This window comes from Wyeomyia smithii, chromosome 3 (assembly GCF_029784165.1).
Source record: "Wyeomyia smithii strain HCP4-BCI-WySm-NY-G18 chromosome 3, ASM2978416v1, whole genome shotgun sequence".
Classification (NCBI taxonomy): Eukaryota; Metazoa; Arthropoda; class Insecta; order Diptera; family Culicidae; genus Wyeomyia; species Wyeomyia smithii.
Genome location: NC_073696.1, coordinates 238,523,807 through 238,546,387, shown reverse-complemented (window position 1 = coordinate 238,546,387; position 22,581 = coordinate 238,523,807). Strand labels below are relative to the sequence as shown.

Sequence of the window (22,581 nt, the reverse complement as noted above, 5' to 3'; positions counted from 1 at the left end):
CACGAGCTAAGGGGTGTCAAAAAATAATATAAAATGAACCCACCAATGAAGCTTTCCAGGCATTATCGCGGGGGAAACCCCAACCTATACGAGATTTCTGTAACCTTGATAACCGCGAAAGCGGCAAAAGATAATTCTAGTGGGAAACTTGACACAAATTTTGCAACTAGTTTTACGTTCGTTTGATTCTTTTATCATAAACCACGATTTCCAGTTACTCTCACGTTTCGCAGCCGAAACAAAAAATTCCCGCTGCTATATGATGTTGTCTGATTCTCGCCGGTTTAACTGACAAAATCCACAGCATTCAGCAGAACATCCGCGCTAGATCGTGTTGATTCACACAAAATCCACCGCAGCAAACCGGCTGGCAGTGACTGTCGTAAAACGGTGATGTTAACTTTCGCTTATTTTTTCTGTTTTCCTTTGGTTTATTTCCCTGGCCCCGGAGCCGCCGGTTACCGAAATGAGCAGTCACTAACAATGAACCTAACGGTAACGTGGGCGGAGGTGCTTTTTCCTGCTTCTGCAAGCCAAAACTCGGCAAACTTAACCGCTTCTGGTGGCCTCCCTTCGACAAGGTGTGCTCGACCCCCCTCTGGTAAGGTGAAATTTATGTTTGCTGAAATGAGCTTGCATAGCGGGGAAATTATGTGGAATGATATTTCTGGCGATAAATTCTGTTTTAGGAGGTGATTAGTAAGCCGGGAGTGCCAGGGATCATGTTGACACTGCTCGGGCACTAAGGGTAGGAAAATGGTGTCGCTCTCCTGTGCTAGCTGGTTAGCTACTGAACAACGGCTGGTAATTTATGGTAAAATTAGGCGAAAATGTGATTCACGATATGGATTCAGTAACAACTCATGCAGTTTTGGGGCTTACCGTAGCTTCGGATATTCGTAATTAACCGATGCAGTCACATTTCATTATACACTAGAAGAGTGGCCTGAAGGACCACTTTGGCCTAAAGTGGGTAATGCTGGATTCAATATAAAATTATTGGGGAGCAAAGTGAATATTTTAATAATTATTATGGAATAAAAAGATGAAAATGAAATGAGAAAAAAAAACATGAAATGAGAAAAAAAATCCGTCAAATAATCGATCTATTATTTAAATGAAAAATAATCATTTCTATAGACCGTCACCGAAGCCAGTAGCAGAACTAATAGTACATAGTAAAATTAAATCAAGATTTATTGAGATTTTGGATTATCATTTTGAGAGCAAGCAAACAAGACATAACAATCATACACACACACACTACCGAAACACTCACAGTTATTAAGGATGGCTGCATGCAAACGCGACGCGTCAGATCCGGACAACACTACTAACATGTCCGGACATGTTCGACAATGCTGTGCAGTGCTGCGGTCCGCCGTTTGATCCGTCTGCTGTGACACGCTTCAATCGCATGGGTCGCCTGTTCAGCGTTGCTGTGCTGCCATCAGCTGCTAATTTGCTGGCTACGGGTCAACCCAATTTCCAGTAAGAGACAACCGTTGTCGTGCAGCAGTAATCGAGTATACAATGAAAACAGAATTTTTGTATGTTAACATTTATTCATTACTACTGAGAGTACAACTTCGGGTAGGCGTGTCGTTGAGAATTGGAGTATTTAAAACAACAACAACAACAACAACAGCAACAACAACAACAACAACAACGGCAAAAACAACAGCAACAACAATAACAAAAACCACAACAACAACAATATTAAATCGGTTACAAAGTCAATTCATTTGTAGCGAAAATGGCAACCCTCATGTATAAGCGTCACGTAAATAATTAGCGTTCTAACATTCACTGTTAGCACTAAAGCTGGTCTTCGTTTAGACGAATGCTCACAGTGAATAAGATACACAAAGAAACACGCGTCCTCCTCCTCTTCTCTCACACAACCCATAGAAAAACATCAGAACAGGCGGGAAAAATAAATACTGGTGTCATCCTTCACATACGAATAAAGAAAGAATATTTAGCTTCGACGATAAACCACATTTGCACCCTCCAGGGTTCTATATCTAACATTTTTTTCAATCTTCTTGCTTCCAAACACTCACTAATCTAACACATTTGAGTCAGAGCAGTCAATATCTTGGTGGCTTATTTTTCAAATGAATTGCAATTTCTGTGACATGTATTCACACGTGGCATTGCTGGTGTATATGGCATATCAAAATATAAGTAAAGTAAACAAATCTTAATATTTATGAGAAATAATAAATCGAATGTATAAAAAGAACGATATTTATATTGGCCTTCTTGCCTCCAAGTTGATCTCATGGTGTGTTGCTGCCCTAATATTTGTCGTATGTGCGAGTCCCGACTAGGTACAGACTTTTACTATCAATAGGATCGCAGCGTTAGCCCCGCAATTGTCCTGTATGCAAAGCCTTTGTCCAAAAAAGAGAAAGTTCAAGTTCAGCGACAGCAGAATGTTAGTACCGTGAGATATTGGTATTGGCTACTGACTATGATGGATGTAAAACAATTGTAGAAAATATTGACGTGCAATTTGATGTCTAAAACTATTATCGTGCAATTTGATGTCTAAAACTATTAATAATGGATACATAGCCGATGGAGCCGCACGGTAATACAGCAAGAAACACTATTAAAACGAACGATTATACATAATTGTAAATGTTTCTCCTTTTTTTTTTAAGGAACAAAATAGACTAAATATATTGGTATCAATTGTATCTGTTTACCATTCAAATAAATTATGCTAGAATAACAAATTTGAGCAACTCCAATTTCATATTCCAGAAAGCAGATCTCATTTTTTTTTGTAAGATTTGGACCACTGCGACCATTATTTTGATCTTTTGTGGTATAGCAGCTCTCATGCTAAACTGCGTTTAATAATGTAAATTTCATGCCACTCCTACCGCGAATGTCGAATTTTTTTTTTTTTTTAATTATATTTTCCTTCCCGAACAAAAGAGTATCGAAATGCTACTTCACTCATGAATAATTGAAAACATATGCCAATGGTTCTAATTTCATTAGTAGAATTTCGCCAATCCACGTGGCTGTGCAATAAAAAAACGAAATCCGCTCCTGCCTACCATTGAAATAAGGTTTTTCTCCTACATACAATAAAGAAAGAAAGAGAGAGAGACCCTCGTCCGTCACTACGGAAGACTAATCGCACACACTGATGGATCCCATGATTAACGTCAAACTTTTGTTGATCGTATAATTTATTCGAAGCCATTAGCCTCTTGCTGAAAGAGCCGTCCGTTCCTTTCTGTGGCATGTGATTTTTATTGAACGGCTGCCCTTGTGCCGAGATGTTTATTTTTGCATGTATATTTTCCTCGGATATGCAAATAAGACTGGCGAAAGAGCGCTCCATTGTGGAACACGATTGCGGATGTCGTAGTTTCCTTTTTTCATTACGAGGGCTGAGTGGGGTACGAAATATTCAAGGCTCGGCACCCGAGGGGAAAAGTGGCTTCACGCGAAACGTCGACATGGCGCGGGCTGACATGCATTAAAAGGGCTGCTCTATTGAGAGATATAATAAAGATTAATAGCAGAATAATGGGTAAGCGCAAAATATATGTAGTCCGGCGGCACCCAGAGGGATTTCTGCGCTATTACAATCCTTCATAAATAAACGCTGGATTCCCGAACACTACGGTTTCGGCATAGATCGAATATTCTAGAAAACATTGGTTCCCCAAGCGGACGGAAATTCATCGATGTGCTCGTTTATTTCTCCACAAATGAGAAGAAAACAAGCGTTAGTTCCATTGTTATGCTTAATCTGAAAATTAAAGGCTCCAGCCTTACAATGCATCGTCACCATTGTTCGCTAAGCCTCCAGCGCCGCTCTGGTACCTACCTGCCTTATTGTCGCCGTTCATTGTTGTGGAAATTCGCCGAAAGATGTACGATAATTGTTTATGAATAGAACGAAATCAGTCTTCTTCGTACCAGCCAACCATTCTTTCATATTGTACCGGCAATCGACTCTGTCACCGATACACTCATACCGGGTGAAAGCACTTGATGCCCGGGTTGCCGACCGGCGCTGTTTTGGGAGCATAATCCCGGCAGCGTTTGGTGCGGGGCGTACGAAGCGACGGATAAAAGGGATTCCATTTTTCTTCTTGGCTTAAATTGCGACCCTAATGGTGGCAGCAGTACCGGACGACAATGATGCCGAGATTTTATTTTCTCTTTCTCTTGAGACTGTGAAGCTGTATTTAGTGGAAATTGATTATCGCAAACATATTGATCTGATTGTGGAGACGGAGAATTAATCTTCCCGTTCGTTGGGCTATGGTGCACGAAAATTAATTGAGTTTTCGAAACAATTGAATTTAACCCGTTTGTTAGCTTTCCATTTTTCATTTGTTGCGCACAGGTTCAGAGAGTTGCAGTGACTGATTAAGAGTTTTATTATTTCAAAACAAATCAAGGAGGAACAACAGAAGATAGGAAAATTTTGCGGAGGAACGAATTTTTTTTTTAGAACGGTCATTACTTTGTCATTACGTACAAAAATCTGAATGAGAGTTTTTTTATTAACATTTTTTAAAACGAGTTCAAACTATCGGACGACATTGGGCAGTTGGACAATTAGTATTATCAAGCAGATGAGATTGGCAAAGTTGTGTTTGAGCCCTCTGGTAAACTTTTTCATCAGGACATTTAATGATAGTGTTGATTAAGAAATTTAAAAATTCAGAAATTGAATAATTTCTAAAAATTTTATGATGATGTGTTGAGGGCATTTTTATTTTTTGTATTTTACTTGAATATCAAATAAAGAATAACTGAAACACAGTTGCTTAATGACTGATTTGTATTTACTTTTTGAATTTCTTTCGCACGTCTTGAAATGTTTTGTGTAAGAGTTGAAACATCTATAGCAACCATATCTTCATAGTTTAGCATCAAATCCGTGACATGATCTCCTTATTAACTCCTATACATTATGTGGTATTCCGTATCTTTTACACTTTCTTTCAGTTGTTACCAACTATCATGTAAATCAATGACTATCATGTAACGAAACGGGATTTGAAAAACAGTGGTTTAGTCTTTATATGAGTACAGGAGAAAATAACGTAAAAATGAAGTGTTTTTTTGCTATATATAACGGTACCGCTTACCGTGCAACGCGCATGCTGTTTAAATAAACCTTTGCGTAACGCAGTAAGTAATCAATTCGGAAACAATATTGGAAGTGTTGTGTTTCGTATGGTATAAACAGTAGGGTATCAATACAAATCGACTTTTAAACTTCGGTTAGCGTAAGTATCACAAGTTTTGTCTTCTCGAAACAGGTCCCCATGCGGCTCAATCGTGTAGTAGCTTCCTATCCAGAACCAAATATAGTCATAAAATTCAATTCCCACAGACAGACAGACATTCAAAGCAGCCTTCTGTTGCGTAGTAAGAAAAAAGTATATTTTCTCGATATTCCTGCGTCGGAATAAATTGCTGATACTAGACACCTTGTTTCCCATAGGAAAACAACGACAGCCGTATAGTAGTGAAATAAGTTGTCGAAAAGCGATAAATTTTTTTCTCTCAGAAACAGAGTGACGAATCTAAAATCAGGACATGATGACAGGGGAAAAATCAGAAAAGGGAACTAATTCCCTCCGGGATTTGAGAAGGTAAGGTTTCAGTGAAATTCGTCACTTAAAACCAATCTAGCAACAGACTTCATTCCGGGCGGTCGTAATTTTCTCTGCACGATCGGTGACTTATGTAGTACATGTCTCTGGCAAAGATCTAGAAGATGAACATAAACTTTGCAATCGGAGATCGTATCTCAAAGCTCTCAAAGTTTCACTTTTTCGACAGATGAAAACATAGCATGATATTTGTGATATTTATTTTCTATACCAAATATCATAGAAATGCACGAATCGTCAATATCTAGTGCTGTATCTAAAAATATTTCTTCAAGGAATCGACTTTTTAAGAGTCAGAAACTATTCTAGCTGGAAGACTTTCCCAGAAAACCGTTTTTTTTTGAGAAGGCTTTAAAAAATAATAATGAAAAGACAACACAAGATATTCAAGTTTTAAGCATTTCTAAGACACTTGATTACAGAAAATATTTCGATATCGATATCAAAACAGTGAAAAACGAGGGGTGTTTCAATGAGAAAACTACATGAACGTGAAATATTTTTATGTGGGCACTTTATTATGATACCCGAATTATACATCACTTATTAGTACGAAAAATATTTTAAAAAATGTCTTTCAATTATTGCAAAAATGCACATGTATCGTAAAAACAATAAAAATATAATTCTTAGAAAAAATATAACAATAACATCTGATGAGGTTTCCAATGACTTCGGAGGTGAAATGTAATTTTCTGAAAAGTGAGCACTTTATTTTGGTGGTGACTGTATATAGCACGCGTCGCTCAGCTACAGAGACTGCCTAGTGTTATTTTTGAGACTGAAACACTCCTCCTCACACGCAGGGAATATTAGCGACGTGCCAAAGTATCTTACGGTCTTTGTGTGATCGAGATTTTCAGTCAGAGTTCTTCCACCGAATGCGTTCGCCGGGAGAGCTCCGTTTTGCCTTACGAATAATGTTCATTTTTACTTCACAAAAAAAGATTTTATTATTTGTTTGGCGACTTTATTTTCAGTTCAGTAAAGCAGGATTTATAATCGAATATCGAACAAAATCTGTTCATCAAATGGTATAAGAAAATCATGCGCCACAACTGCATCTATAACTTCTTATGAAGAAATATAAATAAATCGCAAAGCTAGGCCATTCGTACTAAAAAAAACCTGAATTAATCCACCTAGCAGTGCAGAAACCTTCGTTATACTAACTATTTCTACATATAAATTTGATATGCAAATAAAACATAAATCGTTTTAAATTAAATTCAAAAGTTAGTTTTCCAGAGGGTGAACCAAATAACATCACTGAGTCAAACCTCGATAAGGTTCTCACATACATTCTCAATACCACAACGACTTCGTTTTCAAAAATCGCGAGACCCAGAAAAGAACATAATGATTATGGATTAGCATCGAATATATCCTACGAATTGCAGCAAAGTCCTACAAACTTGCTCTCAAGAAATTATAGTTCAGAATTATACAGCGCGGTAAATGCTTTGTTACCATAGAAAAGTAGTATGATTCATACGTGTGATTATTTCAAGAAATCAACAGAAAATTTGATAAAATCTGTGAGGATCAAGTGCTAAAAGATTTCATTGAAACTCTGCTGCTGTGAAATGTCAATTCCCAGTACACATCAGAGTTTGTTAAGAGTTGTTTAATTAATCCTATTTCAAATACTTTTTTTTTCAAAATTAAAGTTTTTCGCAAGACTTAAGAATTATGACTGGTTAAAGTGTACTCGGAAACGTAACTCTTGTTGAAGACCTAGGCTGTTTGGTAAAATCCGAAAAACTTTCAGAACTTTATAAAACTTGCTGCCGAAACGAGGATCGGGATTACATGGATACTCTGTTTGCACTGATCTTTAAAAAAATTTGAAATGAATTTAGAAAACAATATTTATATTATACAAAAGCGAAGTGTATCTAGTGAACGAGAACCGGACTTAAATAAGCATTGCAGTTTCCTCTGAAATTTATTGAATATTGTTAGTAAAGAGCTATGAGTATGAAAATTATGCACAGATGTCTTTTACCCTTAGTTTCTTCTGAGTAATAAATAGTAGTTGAAAAAAAGAGAGAGCGAGAGAAAGAGATATAGTGATATAAAAAAGGATAGAGAGAGAGAGAGAAATGATCCAAAAAGTAAAATACTCCATGTTTAAAAATTATTTGGTATATTCTTAAAATCAAGCAACCTATAAAAAACTCGCTCATTATGATTTTAGAAAGGGTTTGGAGCTTCCATTTGCACTTGTAAACACTTAAATCCAATACGGTTATACCTCGATATAAGGCAACCTCGATATAACGTAACTTTTTTCAATTTCCCAAAGTTGAAGTACAACAATTATTTTTGAAGTGTATAATGTTCCAAATAAATGTTTTGAGTAAGTTTTAAAACCAATAAGTACCGTAAAATGGGGTAAAATTGACGTTTATTTGTTCAATGTTTTGTGACTGGTTATCCTGGGAATTGATTTCCCGGGAAACGGAAATGAAAAACCTTATCTCCCGAAAATGGAAAAAAAATCTAAAATGCAAAATAAGATTTAGAATAAATCATTTTAATAAAAGGTTACCAAAAATAGTTTATGATTTCATTTTCAGTGCGCATGCTAAACGAATTGAAAAAAAAAACATATATAAGCTCACACCCGAAATTCGCGAATGATTTTTGGTGCAAATATTTTCAGAAGAGGACAATTTTTCGTTAAGCCCAAATAAGGTAATATCATTTTGTAAAACTTTGCGTAGGTCCGCTTAATCACCACTGGTGTTTGTATTCTAGAATACTTTAAAATCACCGATTCCAGTTCATGCTACATTTTTTTTAGAAACCCCAATTCTTTTAGGTTGTTGAAAAGTAAACTAACTGTTAAGAAGGCTAACACTATAACAAATATTTACCCAAACCTCTGTTTGCTTGAGCGGCGGAAGAGTATTTTCGCTCATTTTTTATCAAATATAAATATTTGCTATGCCGTTACACGATGCGAAATATTTTCAAAAAATGAATTGCCTGGCGAATCTAGGGAAATAATCGGTTGAATACAACACAAAATAGGTCAGTTCTAGAGCATTAGAATGCCTACGTAATTAACATGCGAAGATGATTTTTATGTTGAAATCGCGGCCAAGACCCAAGTTACACTGACTTTGAGTTTTATTAATCTTTATATTTTGATCGCATTGATTTACGGGTCTCAAACTTTTTTATCAATATACTGCTTTGAAAATTTTTATTAATGAACAAAGAAAAAAAAATCAAGCAACTATTTACTCAGAAGGGAACTAACTAACAACAATAAACGAAGTAAATATAACTTTTCGTTTACTGAATACGACAGCAAACATTTTTGATAAGTAATTAATAGCAAATAACCTCACGACAAACAAATAATGACCGTCATTTCAAGCAAAGTGCTGCTTTAGTGCTGCTTTTCATTTTGACGATTTTGATTTCGTTTTAATTGGCTATTTGGTTTCATTGCACTATTGTGCAGGATATAAAATACAGAGAATCTTGCAAATTTTTTCGGAAACTCGGGAATCCCGGGTTCCCGGGAATCAATATTTCTGTTCCCGGGATAAGGAAATTTCGGGGGGGGATTGCAAGTCCTAGCAAAAACACGACAAACGTATCTCATAACATAAAATTGAAATCGCCGCCTGTTGTGCTGCCACTTGCCGCAGCTCTGCTTGCTGGTGGTCGATGACAAAATAGAGTTTTTGTGGAACACACCACCTTAAAATCAGTTTTTTGTCTACAATTTCGTCTGTTTTGTCAATCACAGAAAAAGTTATTGAAAAAAAAAACTGATTTTTAAGAGGAATGTTCCACAGAAAAGTCTATTTTATCGGGTCCAAAGTGCAGATAGGACATCGCAGTATTCAGCAATTGTTTTTCTTTTAAATTTTTGCACAACTTTGGTGAACGGAACAATCTGGTTTATTGAAAATTAGAAGAAATATTTATTCCATCTAACTGTTAGGTGGATTGATCGAAAAACTGCAAACGCCAAAAGTAAGGCTTTGTTCTAAGAAACAATTTTGCTGAATACATCGAGTACATAAAATCAATTTTTCACAGTCAAATCAAAAACGATCACGATTTTTCGAGTTTAGACTACTGTGCACTGTGAGATTTTCGAATAAATCTTTCCACTGATTGTAAATGTGATGAAATACAATACTTGAAATATGTAGAACCTATCTTGGAAATTATTTCATAAAATGGTGGTTGAAAACGTGCTTTACAATAAGTATTTCGTTGTTTTTATATCACTTTTTTGTACTTTACGACCTTCAAGAGGACTCAAAAATGTATCGTACGACGATTTTAAAACTTAGACCAGTGATCAAAGACGTCATAACGAATCGAATGGTGTACTCAGATCCTTTGGTGCATTTTTTTAAATAGCGGTCTGTGGGTGCACCGTGATACGCCTTTTTTATATCCGTGCTTGTGTGTGAGAGTTTACCCTGTTGTTCCAAGTGTGTAGGTTATAACCTACCAGGGAATTCTTCTACTAGATATCCCTGTACGCGCCTTTGGCGCGGAATTAATACACAAGATAACGGTGGACTAACTAACTTTATTTTCGTACATCACTACTTAAATATACCCTACCGGTAACTCAGAGAGAGAGACTTTCTCCACTCTCTGTTTACCTTACTAATCTCTTAACCTATAATCTAGTACCGCATGTACGATAGAACGCATGTGAGAGCATCAACACCGTTGAACCGGCGACTTCTGTTTTGTTTATAACACAAAACTTGTTTATTTTATTCGAGTTTGTTTGCCTGTAGCACAGCAGAAGGCTGCGCGAAGTTCTTTGCCACCTGTGGCATAATCTGTTGATACATAGTATGTTGACAGAGACGTTCGCGGTCCTCTGTCAAGGGAACCAAATGTTTCGCCTGACTAAAGCATAGCAGAAGGCTATGCCCTCCTAGGAACAAAATTAAACTTTAATTATAAGGCTCGTGACGGAGCATTGGTTCTTCGCAGGGTGTGACGTCACATCTGCCACCCCGCCTAGTTGGCCATTATCTAGAAGAGATGATGGTCACATGGTCCGTTCTGACGGCCGATAGGTGTGTTTTTCATAACAATTATTTTTCGCGTTTTTATGCTACTATATACATATTCGTTTTCATGATATTCCTTCTTCCCTTTGCACGTAAAATTCAATTAATTACAATAGTGATACATATCATTTCTACATAAATTAACGTTTTCAGACATGGATTTTCTTCATAACAAATTGACAAGTGTTCGCTCGCCTGGTGCGCTGCGCCTTGTAGATATCCGCTGCTTGGCTGTCGGATTCAAGCGACGGGTTACAGGGGGTTTGAAACGGAAAGGTGCGTCTGGCAGTAGAGGTTCTCATTTTGTTTGTTTGTGATGTCATCCTCGCGAACTCATCCTTAAGGCTTCATCGAGTTATTTACAATAGTTCCAAGGTTACCATTGCACTTTAATTAAGGCTGCAGTACATCTAGCTGTTTTACGACTGTTCAGAGTTTGTTGTTGAACCTCAATGTTGGGTTAGCCGTGTCCCTTTGACATAGATCGGCTGTATTTTTATTTGGCTTATAGTATTGTTACGCGCCGTGTGGCGAAATGATTAGCGATTGCCACCGGCTCTGCTGCATAATGCAGTCATTTGGTTTATCATCTTTAACTGTCTGCGCGGGGTGTCCAATTTTCCGCCAACATATGTGCGCACACTTTCAAATCGTAGTGCGGAAGAACATAGTTGATTAAACACGAGCAAAATTTTATAGCGTCATTTTGCTTGTTTGGCTTTGACCTCGAATCCTCATTTGTAGAAGTCAATAACTCTCTATGAGTAATATATATTTGGAGCAAATTATTACTCCCTTCTTTGTATAGTTTGATGTATTCGTCTTTGCGCTGAAGTCTCGATTCAGGCTCGACCATGAGCCGCTTTGATTGAGTTCTGTTGCACATTTGGCCTCTTCAGGGGTCAAAAACTGGGTACTGCTCGTCTCCTCTTGGTAATATCGTTTGGCTTTACCTCCATCTCGACCATAGACACCCGCCGTTCAACTCCCCTCGCAACCGTCTGCTTTCCTTTTCGCGCTGTACTGGGCATCATGGTATGCCCCATCTCGACATCCGTTGTAATCACCTCGGTCGTCTTCGATGATTAGGAACTCGTCTCGTTGTCAATTCTTAGATGCTAGTTGCCCTACTTAGCAAGTGGTGCATTATTTTTTTGCCATTATTTTATCAATTCTTTTTTGGTTTCGTTACTTTTTCCACTTGCTGTTTAAAACTACTGTTCACTCGCGTACGGGCTTCTTACATTCTATTTTCTACCCTACGCTTCTGCTTACAATCTAGGCCCGTATTATTCTTCTTTTCGGATGACATAATCTGGTTTCTCTTCCCCTACTAAGTTGTTCATCTCTATTAGTATTCAATTTTACAAACATAACAAAATGTGCATTGTTTACTTTTTTTTTTTATCATACATTCTCTAACTTTGGTATTCGATGTTTTTTTTTTGTTTGACATAACAAATCATTGCGTCACGTATCAATTCCATTTATCTGTATTAGGCTTTCTTATTCTTTATTCCGTGTTAAAATATCAGTTTAACTTGTCTTGTGGCTCATTATTAGTTTTTTTTCTCATCAAATGTGCTTATGTTCTTCAAATAACTTTCTTCAATTTTATCAAGTAGCTTTGCTTTGGCTCCTTCTTCTAATAACAGTTTTCAATAAAATAAATCTGTTTCCGCACAATGTATTATTTTTTTATCTCTCTGTTTTTGTTTCATCATGTTTTCATCGAACAAACCGCATTGGTTCAATCTTTTCTTGTCCTTTGTCAAGTATTTCCTGTCTGATTCATAAATAAATCTTTTCATTGTACAAACCGCGTTGATTAAATATTTATCGTTTTCTTCTGTCTTGATTTACAATGTTCGTCTAATAACTGGCGTGTTCTTAACACCTCATATCATCTTCTATGTGCACTTAAAATGTCCCGTCACTTTCTCATCTGCTTTATTCTTTAATCTTTTGCATCTCTTTTTGAATATGTTATTATTTAAATTTCGATTTGTCTCTTGCTACTGTCATACTGTCATACTTACACTACTTACACTTCACCTTAGTATGCAGTTGCCTGCATAATACCTCTCCCCCTTCCGTCCGAAGGTGCGACCGCCCGCTTTAGAGATTCCTGAAAGATAAGAAGGTTAGGAAATAAACGAAAACTCGCACACTCAATCATCCTGGGCCGGTTATTCCCTTGTTTTTCTTTCACCCAATTTGCACTCCCGCCAATCATTCTGGGTAACCACCCCGTTGTCTACATTCGCTCGTCCTTAACTAAAATTAGAATAGTCTGAATCTCCTAAAGTCAGCAGTCTCCTTGTTCGGTAGGTTTTGCCTTCTTGTCCAAAGTCTCTCCTAGTTCTATTGTTTTCCGTCATTTAAGTTATCTCCATCACACAAAATTTCCCAATACATCATCAATCGATTTTCTTCTTCTATTTCTTATTGGGCCATTAGCTATTTTAAATTAATCAAACCTCGTTTTCATGAGGTCTTTGTTCACTATATAATTTTCCCATGTTTACATTTGCATTTTACAAAAAACAAACAAATGCTGTTTCAATTTCTATTAACTCTTTAATTTTCCATCACCACATTCCAGGTCATTCTAGTCATTCAAATTCCCCAAGTTTTCTATTTATTTAACTGTTATCGGCTGGGTTACTCGTCCCTCACGCCTCCATTCGTATTTTAATTTTTTCAATTGTGTTATGCCATTTGACCGGTATCCTCAAAGGCTGTATATCTCTATCGGCGACTTTTCGTATTTTTTCACGTCATTTCCTTTTTTAAACCTTGTTACGCCTTTTGATTCCTGTCATTGAAAGGCTCTTGATATTTTCGGCGACTTTTTCTATTTCTTCACGCCTTAACTTCAGTATATTTTTTTCGTTTGGTTCTGCTTCTTCAATAAAATCATTCATCTTTCTCGGCGACTTTTCGTATTTTTTCACGCCTATATTTTACTTCCACCTTACTTTTTCATACAGTTTTAGGTGCTTGCTATTATAACTCATGCCCTCCAATATCGTATTTCATTAAATATATTCTGTCCGTTAACCTTGAAAGCATAGTTTAAGTTTATATATTCAGTCATAATAACGCTTAAGCCGGTTATTATGAACTTTTTCTAAACGATTTCCGTTTCTAATTACTGTGGTCATTTCGCTTGGAATGTCCACTACTTCATATGGTCCTCTCCATATGTTCTGAAGCTTTTGGCCTGCACCAGTCGCTACGGCCTTCACTAATACTTGTTCACCCCACATGGGTTTGTAATCATTAGATGATCTGTCGTAAATTTGTTTGCGGTTCTCTTTACTCCTTTTCAGGTTGGCTTGTGCGTTCGCGTGGAGGTCAAAAAATATTTTTTTCATCTCTTGTGTATATGTTTCATATGTCAAATTGTCCACTCCATTCCGCTTGTAAATGGAGGTGGGAATGCGTGCTGTACGTCCATACAACAATTCGAAAGGGGTGTACCCCGTTGATGAGTTTACTGAAGTATTATACTGAAACGTAAAAAATGGGAGTAAGTTATCCCACGTGTGCGGTTTTCCGCCAATAAATTGCCTTAGGTAAGTTTTTAACTCCCGATTAGATCTTTCCACCAAATTTGCTTGTGGGTGGTACGGACTCGTCGTTATTTTTTTAATTTTCAAAATTTTGCACACATCTTTCATGAGTGTGCTTACAAAATTCGCACCGTTATCTGTAACTAACTCCAACGGTACGCCAAATTTGCAAATATAATTCTCTACAAAAGTCCTCGCTACCGTCTGGCTTTCTTGGTTTTCCATAGGTGCGACAGTTAAATATCTAGTTAGGTCGTCTTGCATGACCAGACCATAACGATTTCCTAAGTCGGACTCGGGTAATACTACTATATCCATGTATAATTTTTCAAATGGCTCCGATGCGGTTGTGGTGATCTGCATCGGTATCTTGTTTGATCTTCCAATTTTGTTCTTTTGGCAGGAATCACACTGCCGAACGTAGTTCTCGATATCCCGTTTCATCGTAGCCCACGTAAAAAGTGTGCCAATTCTCTGGCGCATTCGTCGCGCTCCTACGTGCCCTCCTAAGGGTGCATCGTGAAATTCCTTTAAAATTGTTTCCACTTGATCTGGCGCAATTACTGTACGCTCGCTATTAGCATTATATAATACTATTTGTTTTTCTAGCTTACCCGCTAGGAACTTAATCATTTGCAGAACTTCCTGTTGCTTGATTTTTCTGAATGATATTAGGTGAATGACCCCGGCTGCCTTTACTGCCGTGGGGCTCTTATTGAAGCTATCTAAAAATTGTGAAAAAAATTTCCGGCAATCGATTAATGAACTTTCGCTGCCGTTTACTATGAAACCGCCCACCTTCTTGTCTTTAAATTTGAGTACACCATCCTCTACGTAGTCTTTCAATCCTTGTGACAGCTGATACAGTGTCTGAAGTTCTCTGTACGCCGTCCGACTGTTCAAAATGACAAGACGAGCTTCGATATTCCTCTCGTCCGATATTCTCTTCGAGACTTCCACCGTCTCACTTGGTATCAGGTCATTTGATAATGCCTGTGAAAAGTCATCATATGAAATGTTGACGAGTTGTTGCTCATCCTCGTCCTCAGCGATGTCCGCAATGTCTATGGCACTCAAATCTTGTATTGTGCCGTTCAAATCATCCGAAGCGTTCTTCTGCTGCTCTAGCAGGCGTTTCTGCTGGCGCGTAATCATGGCTATCTGCCTGTGGGGTGAACTTTCTTGCCCCTGACACGTCCCATCTGATAAACGTGACAAAAAATCGGCGACTATATTTTCGCTACCTTGTTTATACCTGATGCTACATTCCAAACCCTGCAACTTTAGTCTCAATCTTGTCAGCGTTGGAGATGTCTCTTTGAGCCTCCAAATCGCTATAAGTGGTCTGTGGTCTGTGTAAACGATAAACCTTTGACCAAAAATGTAATGTTTGAAGTATTCTATGGCCCATACAATAGCCAATAGTTCCTTTTCTATGATATGATATCTGGTCTCTGCACCTACAAGTGCACGACTCGCGAACGCGATCGGCCGGTGCATGGATTTTTCATTCGACAGGACGGCTCCAATAGCATAATTGCTAGCGTCTGTCGTAATAACGAAAGTGTCTTGATAATCTGGCCGGACTAAAACTGGCTCTGTAATCAGCGCGTTTCTAAGGAATTCGAACGCTTCCTGACATTCTTTTCCCCACACAAATTTAGCGTCTTTCTTCAACAAATCATTCAGCGGCTTGCGCTTCTCCGCGATGTTGGGGATAAACTTCCCGTAAAAATTTACTGTTCCCAGAAATGACCTTATACCTTTTACGTCTGTGGGTGGCTTAAGGCTTTGAATGGCCTTAATATTTGCATTGGTGGGTTTTATGCCTTCTTCATTAACGACATGACCCAAATACTCCAGTTCCTTTTTCAAAAACTGACACTTTGATGGTTCTATTTTTAAGTTATGTTTGCGCAAAGCTTGTAATACTTTTCGCAAGTTATCATTATGGTCGGTGATAGTGTCACCGAAAACTATAATGTCATCGAGGTAGACAAAAGCTTTCACGTCCCCTATCTCAAAGAGAACAGTATTCATAAGTTTTTGGAATGTTGAGGGGCGGTTCTTTAACCCCATCGGCATCCGTGTAAATTCGAAGTGGCCTTTGGGAGTGGAAAACGCCGTCTTAGCCGCATCTCGGCGGTCTATCGGGACTTGATAGAACCCCGATTTTAAATCAATTGAGGAGAAATATTTTGCTCCTCCAACATTATCCAATATCTCATTTATAAGAGGTATTGGGTATACAAACGGCTTGGTAACTTCGTTCAATGATCTAAAGTCTACCACAATTCTGTATCTTTTATTTCCGTCAGCATCCGGTTTCTTTGGTACACATAACACCGGTGCATTCCAGGGACTAGTGCTGGGTCTAATAATACCCTGCGCCCTCATTTCATCGATTTCCTTATTAATGTGCCGTTTCGTGGCCTCCGGAAATCTATATTGCCGCTTATTGATAGGCACCTCCGATGAAGTTTCTATCGTGTGTACGGCGGCGTCAGTAGTGGTTAACCTGTCGCCTTCGAAAAAGAAAATATCTGCATAGCTTTCAACTATATTCTTCACTGTCCTGAATTCTCTATCAGGCAAGTGCGCCAAATTCAGCACTTGCCGTAGTTTTTCAATTCTTGCATTTCCTTTTGACTCTGGTGTTAGTTTATGTTCTAATAGGTCATAATCTAGCCTAGAGTTAAGATCTAACTCGGTCATTATAGTATTCTTCGAGTCAAGAAAATTGTTCTTCGGCTCTTCATTTCGATATGTTTGGTGCTCTCTATTTATTTCGTTTTTGTCTACGTCAGCCTCATTGCGGGCTGTGTTGCTAGTATCTCGCAACTCGTTCTGCACCATAACTCTATTTCTGGCTGCCACATAAACAAGTCGACTAAGGACTTCGTCTTTGGGCATACTCCACGGACTCAAGTCGTCCGGACTTCTGTTTCCGTGTTTTTTGAACACTATGTAATCAAAATTATTTCCTATTTGAAGCGTATGCTTCTTTAAGAATTCTGCTCCGATTAATCCGTCGCTTGGCAAATTTTCTAATATATGAAATTGCGTCGGGATCAAAAAGTCTCCGACTATTAAATCCAACATAATTGTACCTGAGGTTCGCACAATGTCTTGGCCGATACCTCCAAAAGTGGTTACATCCTGTGTATTTACCGGTACATTCAAAAGATTCACAATGCGTGCATTAATTATATTCGCACATGCACCTGTATCTAAGATCAGGTTCAACGTAAATTTGACATTCTGCTTAGCCAGTAGGGTTAACATTAAGTGCCCTCTGACATCGTAATATACTCGCTTAGCCACACAAGCACTGTTGTCTCTTATGTGATTGCATGCGGTCCTCCAATCGGCTATTTCTATATTGCTGGGCTCATCGGTACATCTCCGCCAGTCAACATCTTCGCAAATTTCTGCTAAATCCTCGTTAAAATATTCCTGTGCAACAGGATCCAAAATACCTTCTTTTTGCGAATTATTACTTCTTTCATTAATGTTGGCTACCATAAGCATTTTCTGAGGCATCCGGGTATACGAATTCCTGTACCTCTTATCAGTTGGTCCATTTTGACCATAATAATTATATTTCCAACCATGGGCGTAGTTCCCTTGGCTCCGTCGGTATGATCGCGCTGTGCGATAATTGTATTTGGATCGATTACCGTCGCTAGATCCACATATATTGTTATAATTGTTTTGCTTGTAAATTATTCTATCTCTATTTTTGTAATTATAATCTTCATTTCTTCCAAGACGGCTGTTCCTATAATCAGCGTCTTTGTGATTAATTGTAAAAATATTTCTGCTACTATTAAATTGTCTAAGTGCATCGCGCTGTCTTTCGACCAATTCTAGGCCCTGAATTCTATTTTCTACTTCCGAGATATGATTACGCTCATGGTAGTAATCCTCTAAGTCGTCTAGCAGCTCTTCTAACTTAAATGCTCGTTTACCTTGAGCAGCTTCTTTCAATGCGGTGTCACACAAACCCGCCATAAAGTGTAATCGAAGACTAACTATCATGCATGACTTCGTACAATTAGTTTCGTAGGAGTCGATTTGCTCCTTAATTTTCAATATCCTCTTTTTATAATCAGGAAAGGTCTCATTCGCTTCCTGTTTCAATGTTTCTACTTGATTTATAACTGCCTCGATGCGTATAATATCCCCAAATTCCTTTAATAAATTCTGCTTAACCTGTGGCCAAGCATTTGCGTTAATTCGATGTATTGCGGCAGCAGCTCTGCCTTTTAGTTTTAATAGAACAATGTAAACCAGTGGAGCGTGTGATACTCCTTCTGGTATCTCCCGAGCAAAATGCTCGATATGATAAACGAACGCTTCTAGTTCGTCTAGCGATCCATCAAATTCTGGGATGCACTGCATGGCATCTGCTTTTGGGAACGTGTACTCCATTATAAATATAAAATTTTATATATATTTCATAAAAACAATAAAAGGTACTGCGGACTAAATACTATAAGACTATATAAGGCTTATGTAGCCTTCTTCTTTTTTTTTTCTAGGTATCACTAACGATTCTGTTGACCAGATGTGATAACGTAGTGTGACCGACTCTAATTTCTTCGTCGCGCCATCAAAAAATCTGAACACCAAGTTTCGAACCATTTAGTGTCAACGGTTCAACGTTTATCTTCATTAATTAAATAAATAACTTTAGGTTTTCATAGTAATTAAATGGTTATTTTAAAAAAAAAATCATTTCTATTTAGTGTAATTAAATTAATCAAAGATTGTAAATGTTTACATTAGATGGCGTAAGGTGCCATTCCTTATTCATGAAATAATATTTTAACGTAAACTTCCAACATTATATATCTCTGCCGTCGGTTACTATTTACTCTTCCGGTGGATATGTCACCATCGCTGCGCGCGTTGCGCTTATAGATGTATCCATTTTTTTTACCCTCTTAGCAATTCACCGCTACTGGTAAGCCATGTATGGTAGCAAAACGTTCTTACCATTGGCCATTAAAATTGATGCTTACAAAATACGACCTTGGCCGTGGCTGGCACAGCTGATCGCAATAACACTGCAAAATTCATAAACAGAGACAGCGTACCCGACAATTAGTACAACTGACTAACTTTTGTATGCAACGTGTGAGCGCGCAATTCGTAGTTACCGCTCTCACGCTCTTCATTGGACATTAATGAAATGCGACTTTACCCTTTTTATATTTGCTAACGATAACGTAGCCACCCGTGTGCTAAAATTCTCTCTTAGAATAATTAAGGTGATTTCAATGTGCGCAGCTCTGCGAGTATCTGTTTGCGTTCTTAAATTCGATATGCTAGCGGTGTTATCGCCCGTTTGCTTCCCGCTCTGCCACTTTAATTATTTTGTTGGGCAAATGAACGAAAATCGCTTGCGTGCACTTGTCGTGCCGAGAGTTTTATTGCTTGCCGTTTCAGAAATAAAATCAACCGCGCAGTAGCGGCGCGAATTGATTGTTTACACAAATTGGCCTCTCGACCCAAGTAGATGTGATAACCTGTAAATCGTTATTATTACGAACCACTGAAGAATTGTTACGATTGTAGTTCGCCTAATGTAGTCTCCAAGGTCATTTGTATCTCTCCGTCGTTCTCTTCTATCGTCAATAGCTCCTAAATGGTTTTACATTTGGTAATTTTTTGTTCTATCAGTTTAAAAAAAAAAATTCAATAGATGTTAATTCACTGTGTGCTTCTCACCCCTTGATTTCTGAGTTTCTACAAGGGTCGATGAAAGCGGGGGATCTTCAAAAATCACCGATCGCTCTAAGTTCGCCGACTGAACTTCTGCAAGATCTGATGTCTCAAACTCAAGACAATTTTCTGATAATCTTCTATTTCTGTTTGGCTCAGGAACAATCGCCGAGTTATTTAGGATTTTCAATGCCAGACACACTTTCGATTGAACGAGTGTGTACTGATCTGTTAATCTATTCCAATGTTCTGGCGTTAAATTCGAATTTTCATACTCTTTTAAAATTTCCGAAAAGTCGTTTAAGGCGTCGCTTAATAATTTTCTTCTATTAGCGACTGCCGCCCGCGTTCTCGGCCTGTTTATGTTATTGCTCAGATTATGGTACTCCTGGTAGACATAATCCTTAAGCTCATTTAATCTTGACATTTATGGTCATAACCTTCTAACACCTATTCTGTTTTTGCAATATGCCGCATAATAAAAAAGGAAATGACTCACTCACCCGAGTATCCTTGACACAGGGCCGGTCATCGTTGTTGACTTCAATTTCCACTACGTAACTTCGGCACCTTCTTAATACGACAATTCACTATATCGAATATCTGCCAACGTCGAAACTGACACTTACATGAAAAAAAAAACGATCGCACTTTACAAGTCGTCTTCAGCAGCAAAACACAGCACCTTTTCCCCGCATACGAATGTCACTCGCTTGGGTTTGCCACCAACTCAGTTCACTTCCATGCAAAAAGCGAGAAAAGAGAACACTTTTTGTCAACGTCTTTTCTCGATTTTCGTTTCTCTTTTTTTTTTTTTCTCTTTCACTAGCAGCACTACTTTCCAAGCTGCTGACCTCGATAAATCGTTAAGTACTTTTTCTTCAGTTCTCTTTTTTTTTCCTTTTTTTTTTTCTTTAAATAACACACTCTTTTTCCTCCGCGAGCACTACTTGGATTAAAACTCCGAAAAACTATTTCATTTTTCACTGAACCACAGATATTTAAACCACTACTTTTTCTTTTTGCTCCCTTAGCGTGATTACTACGACCGAGTTTACGACCGCGTCTGACTTCCGAGATACGTCCGATTAAAGAAAAGATTTAATGGCGCGGAAAAGACCACGCGCTGTCACCAGATGTGTAGGTTATAACCTACCAGGGAATTCTTCTACTAGATATCCCTGTACGCGCCTTTGGCGCGGAATTAATACACAAGATAACGGTGGACTAACTAACTTTATTTTCGTACATCACTACTTAAATATACCCTACCGGTAACTCAGAGAGAGAGACTTTCTCCACTCTCTGTTTACCTTACTAATCTCTTAACCTATAATCTAGTACCGCATGTACGATAGAACGCATGCGAGAGCATCAACACCGTTGAACCGGCGACTTCTGTTTTGTTTATAACACAAAACTTGTTTATTTTATTCGAGTTTGTTTGCCTGTAGCACAGCAGAAGGCTGCGCGAAGTTCTTTGCCACCTGTGGCATAATCTGTTGATACATAGTATGTTGACAGAGACGTTCGCGGTCCTCTGTCAAGGGAACCAAATGTTTCGCCTGACTAAAGCATAGCAGAAGGCTATGCCCTCCTAGGAACAAAATTAAACTTTAATTATAAGGCTCGTGACGGAGCATTGGTTCTTCGCAGGGTGTGACGTCACACAAGCTTACTGCTCTACTATACCAAGAGTATTTCTATCCTATCAATATCACCAAATTACAATGTCATGGATTGAGACTTCCTCTCTGGCCAGGGTAATTCTAGGGGGACTTATTATGTTAAGAGGAAGGAGCCTTATCGAAACCTCAATCACAATTCCCTGAAGAGGCACTGAATGCTTCACCTCTGATCAGTTTTATTATAAGTAGGACTAATATTTTGTCAAGGGAAAAGATTCTTATCGAAACCTCGTTCCTCCAGCCAAGACCGCGCCATAATTACATATCCCTGAAATGGACTATTATGCGTTACTCAGACCAGTTTTATTATAAGAGGGACTCTTTTTCGTTAGGATAAAAGTTAGCAGGGTTACTGTAGAATTCAACTTGAAGGAAGAGTATGTAGTGGAGAGCCTGAGAACAAACCCATGTTTGACCTGTCCTTTGACAACCAAATGGTCTGGTTGTACCAAGATCCGAATCCACGACCACCCGCTTATTGAAGCGGACTCTGTAACCATGCGGCTACGGAGCTCCAAGAAGAATAGTTGCTCTCGTATTTTATTTGGACTGTAACAGTTACTTTTCAACACAAAAATAATATAAAAAAAAACTGAAATCAGTCATAGAAAAATATAAAACGTCGACGTTAAAACGAAAAAAGCTAAAAAATTATTGCTTTTAGGTATCACAACTATGACAATTATGCATTTGATTTTTCGTTCATTTTTATTTATTATTTATTATCTTATACAAGCGTATAATAAGGCAAAAATAAAAAATATTGGATAGGTTTTTATTGAATTTTCACCTGAACGATCCCCTTGTTCTCACGTTACTTTAACCTACTGGCATTTATGTTGTTTATTTT

The 22,581-nt window shown here is 38.0% G+C and overlaps 1 protein-coding gene across 7 annotated transcripts in view; it reads left to right on the top strand.

The window, feature by feature from the left end:
• Positions 1–22,581, top strand: part of LOC129732671 (dipeptidase 1) — a 649,785-nt gene that overhangs the window by 71,879 nt on the left and 555,325 nt on the right. The window lies entirely within an intron of this gene.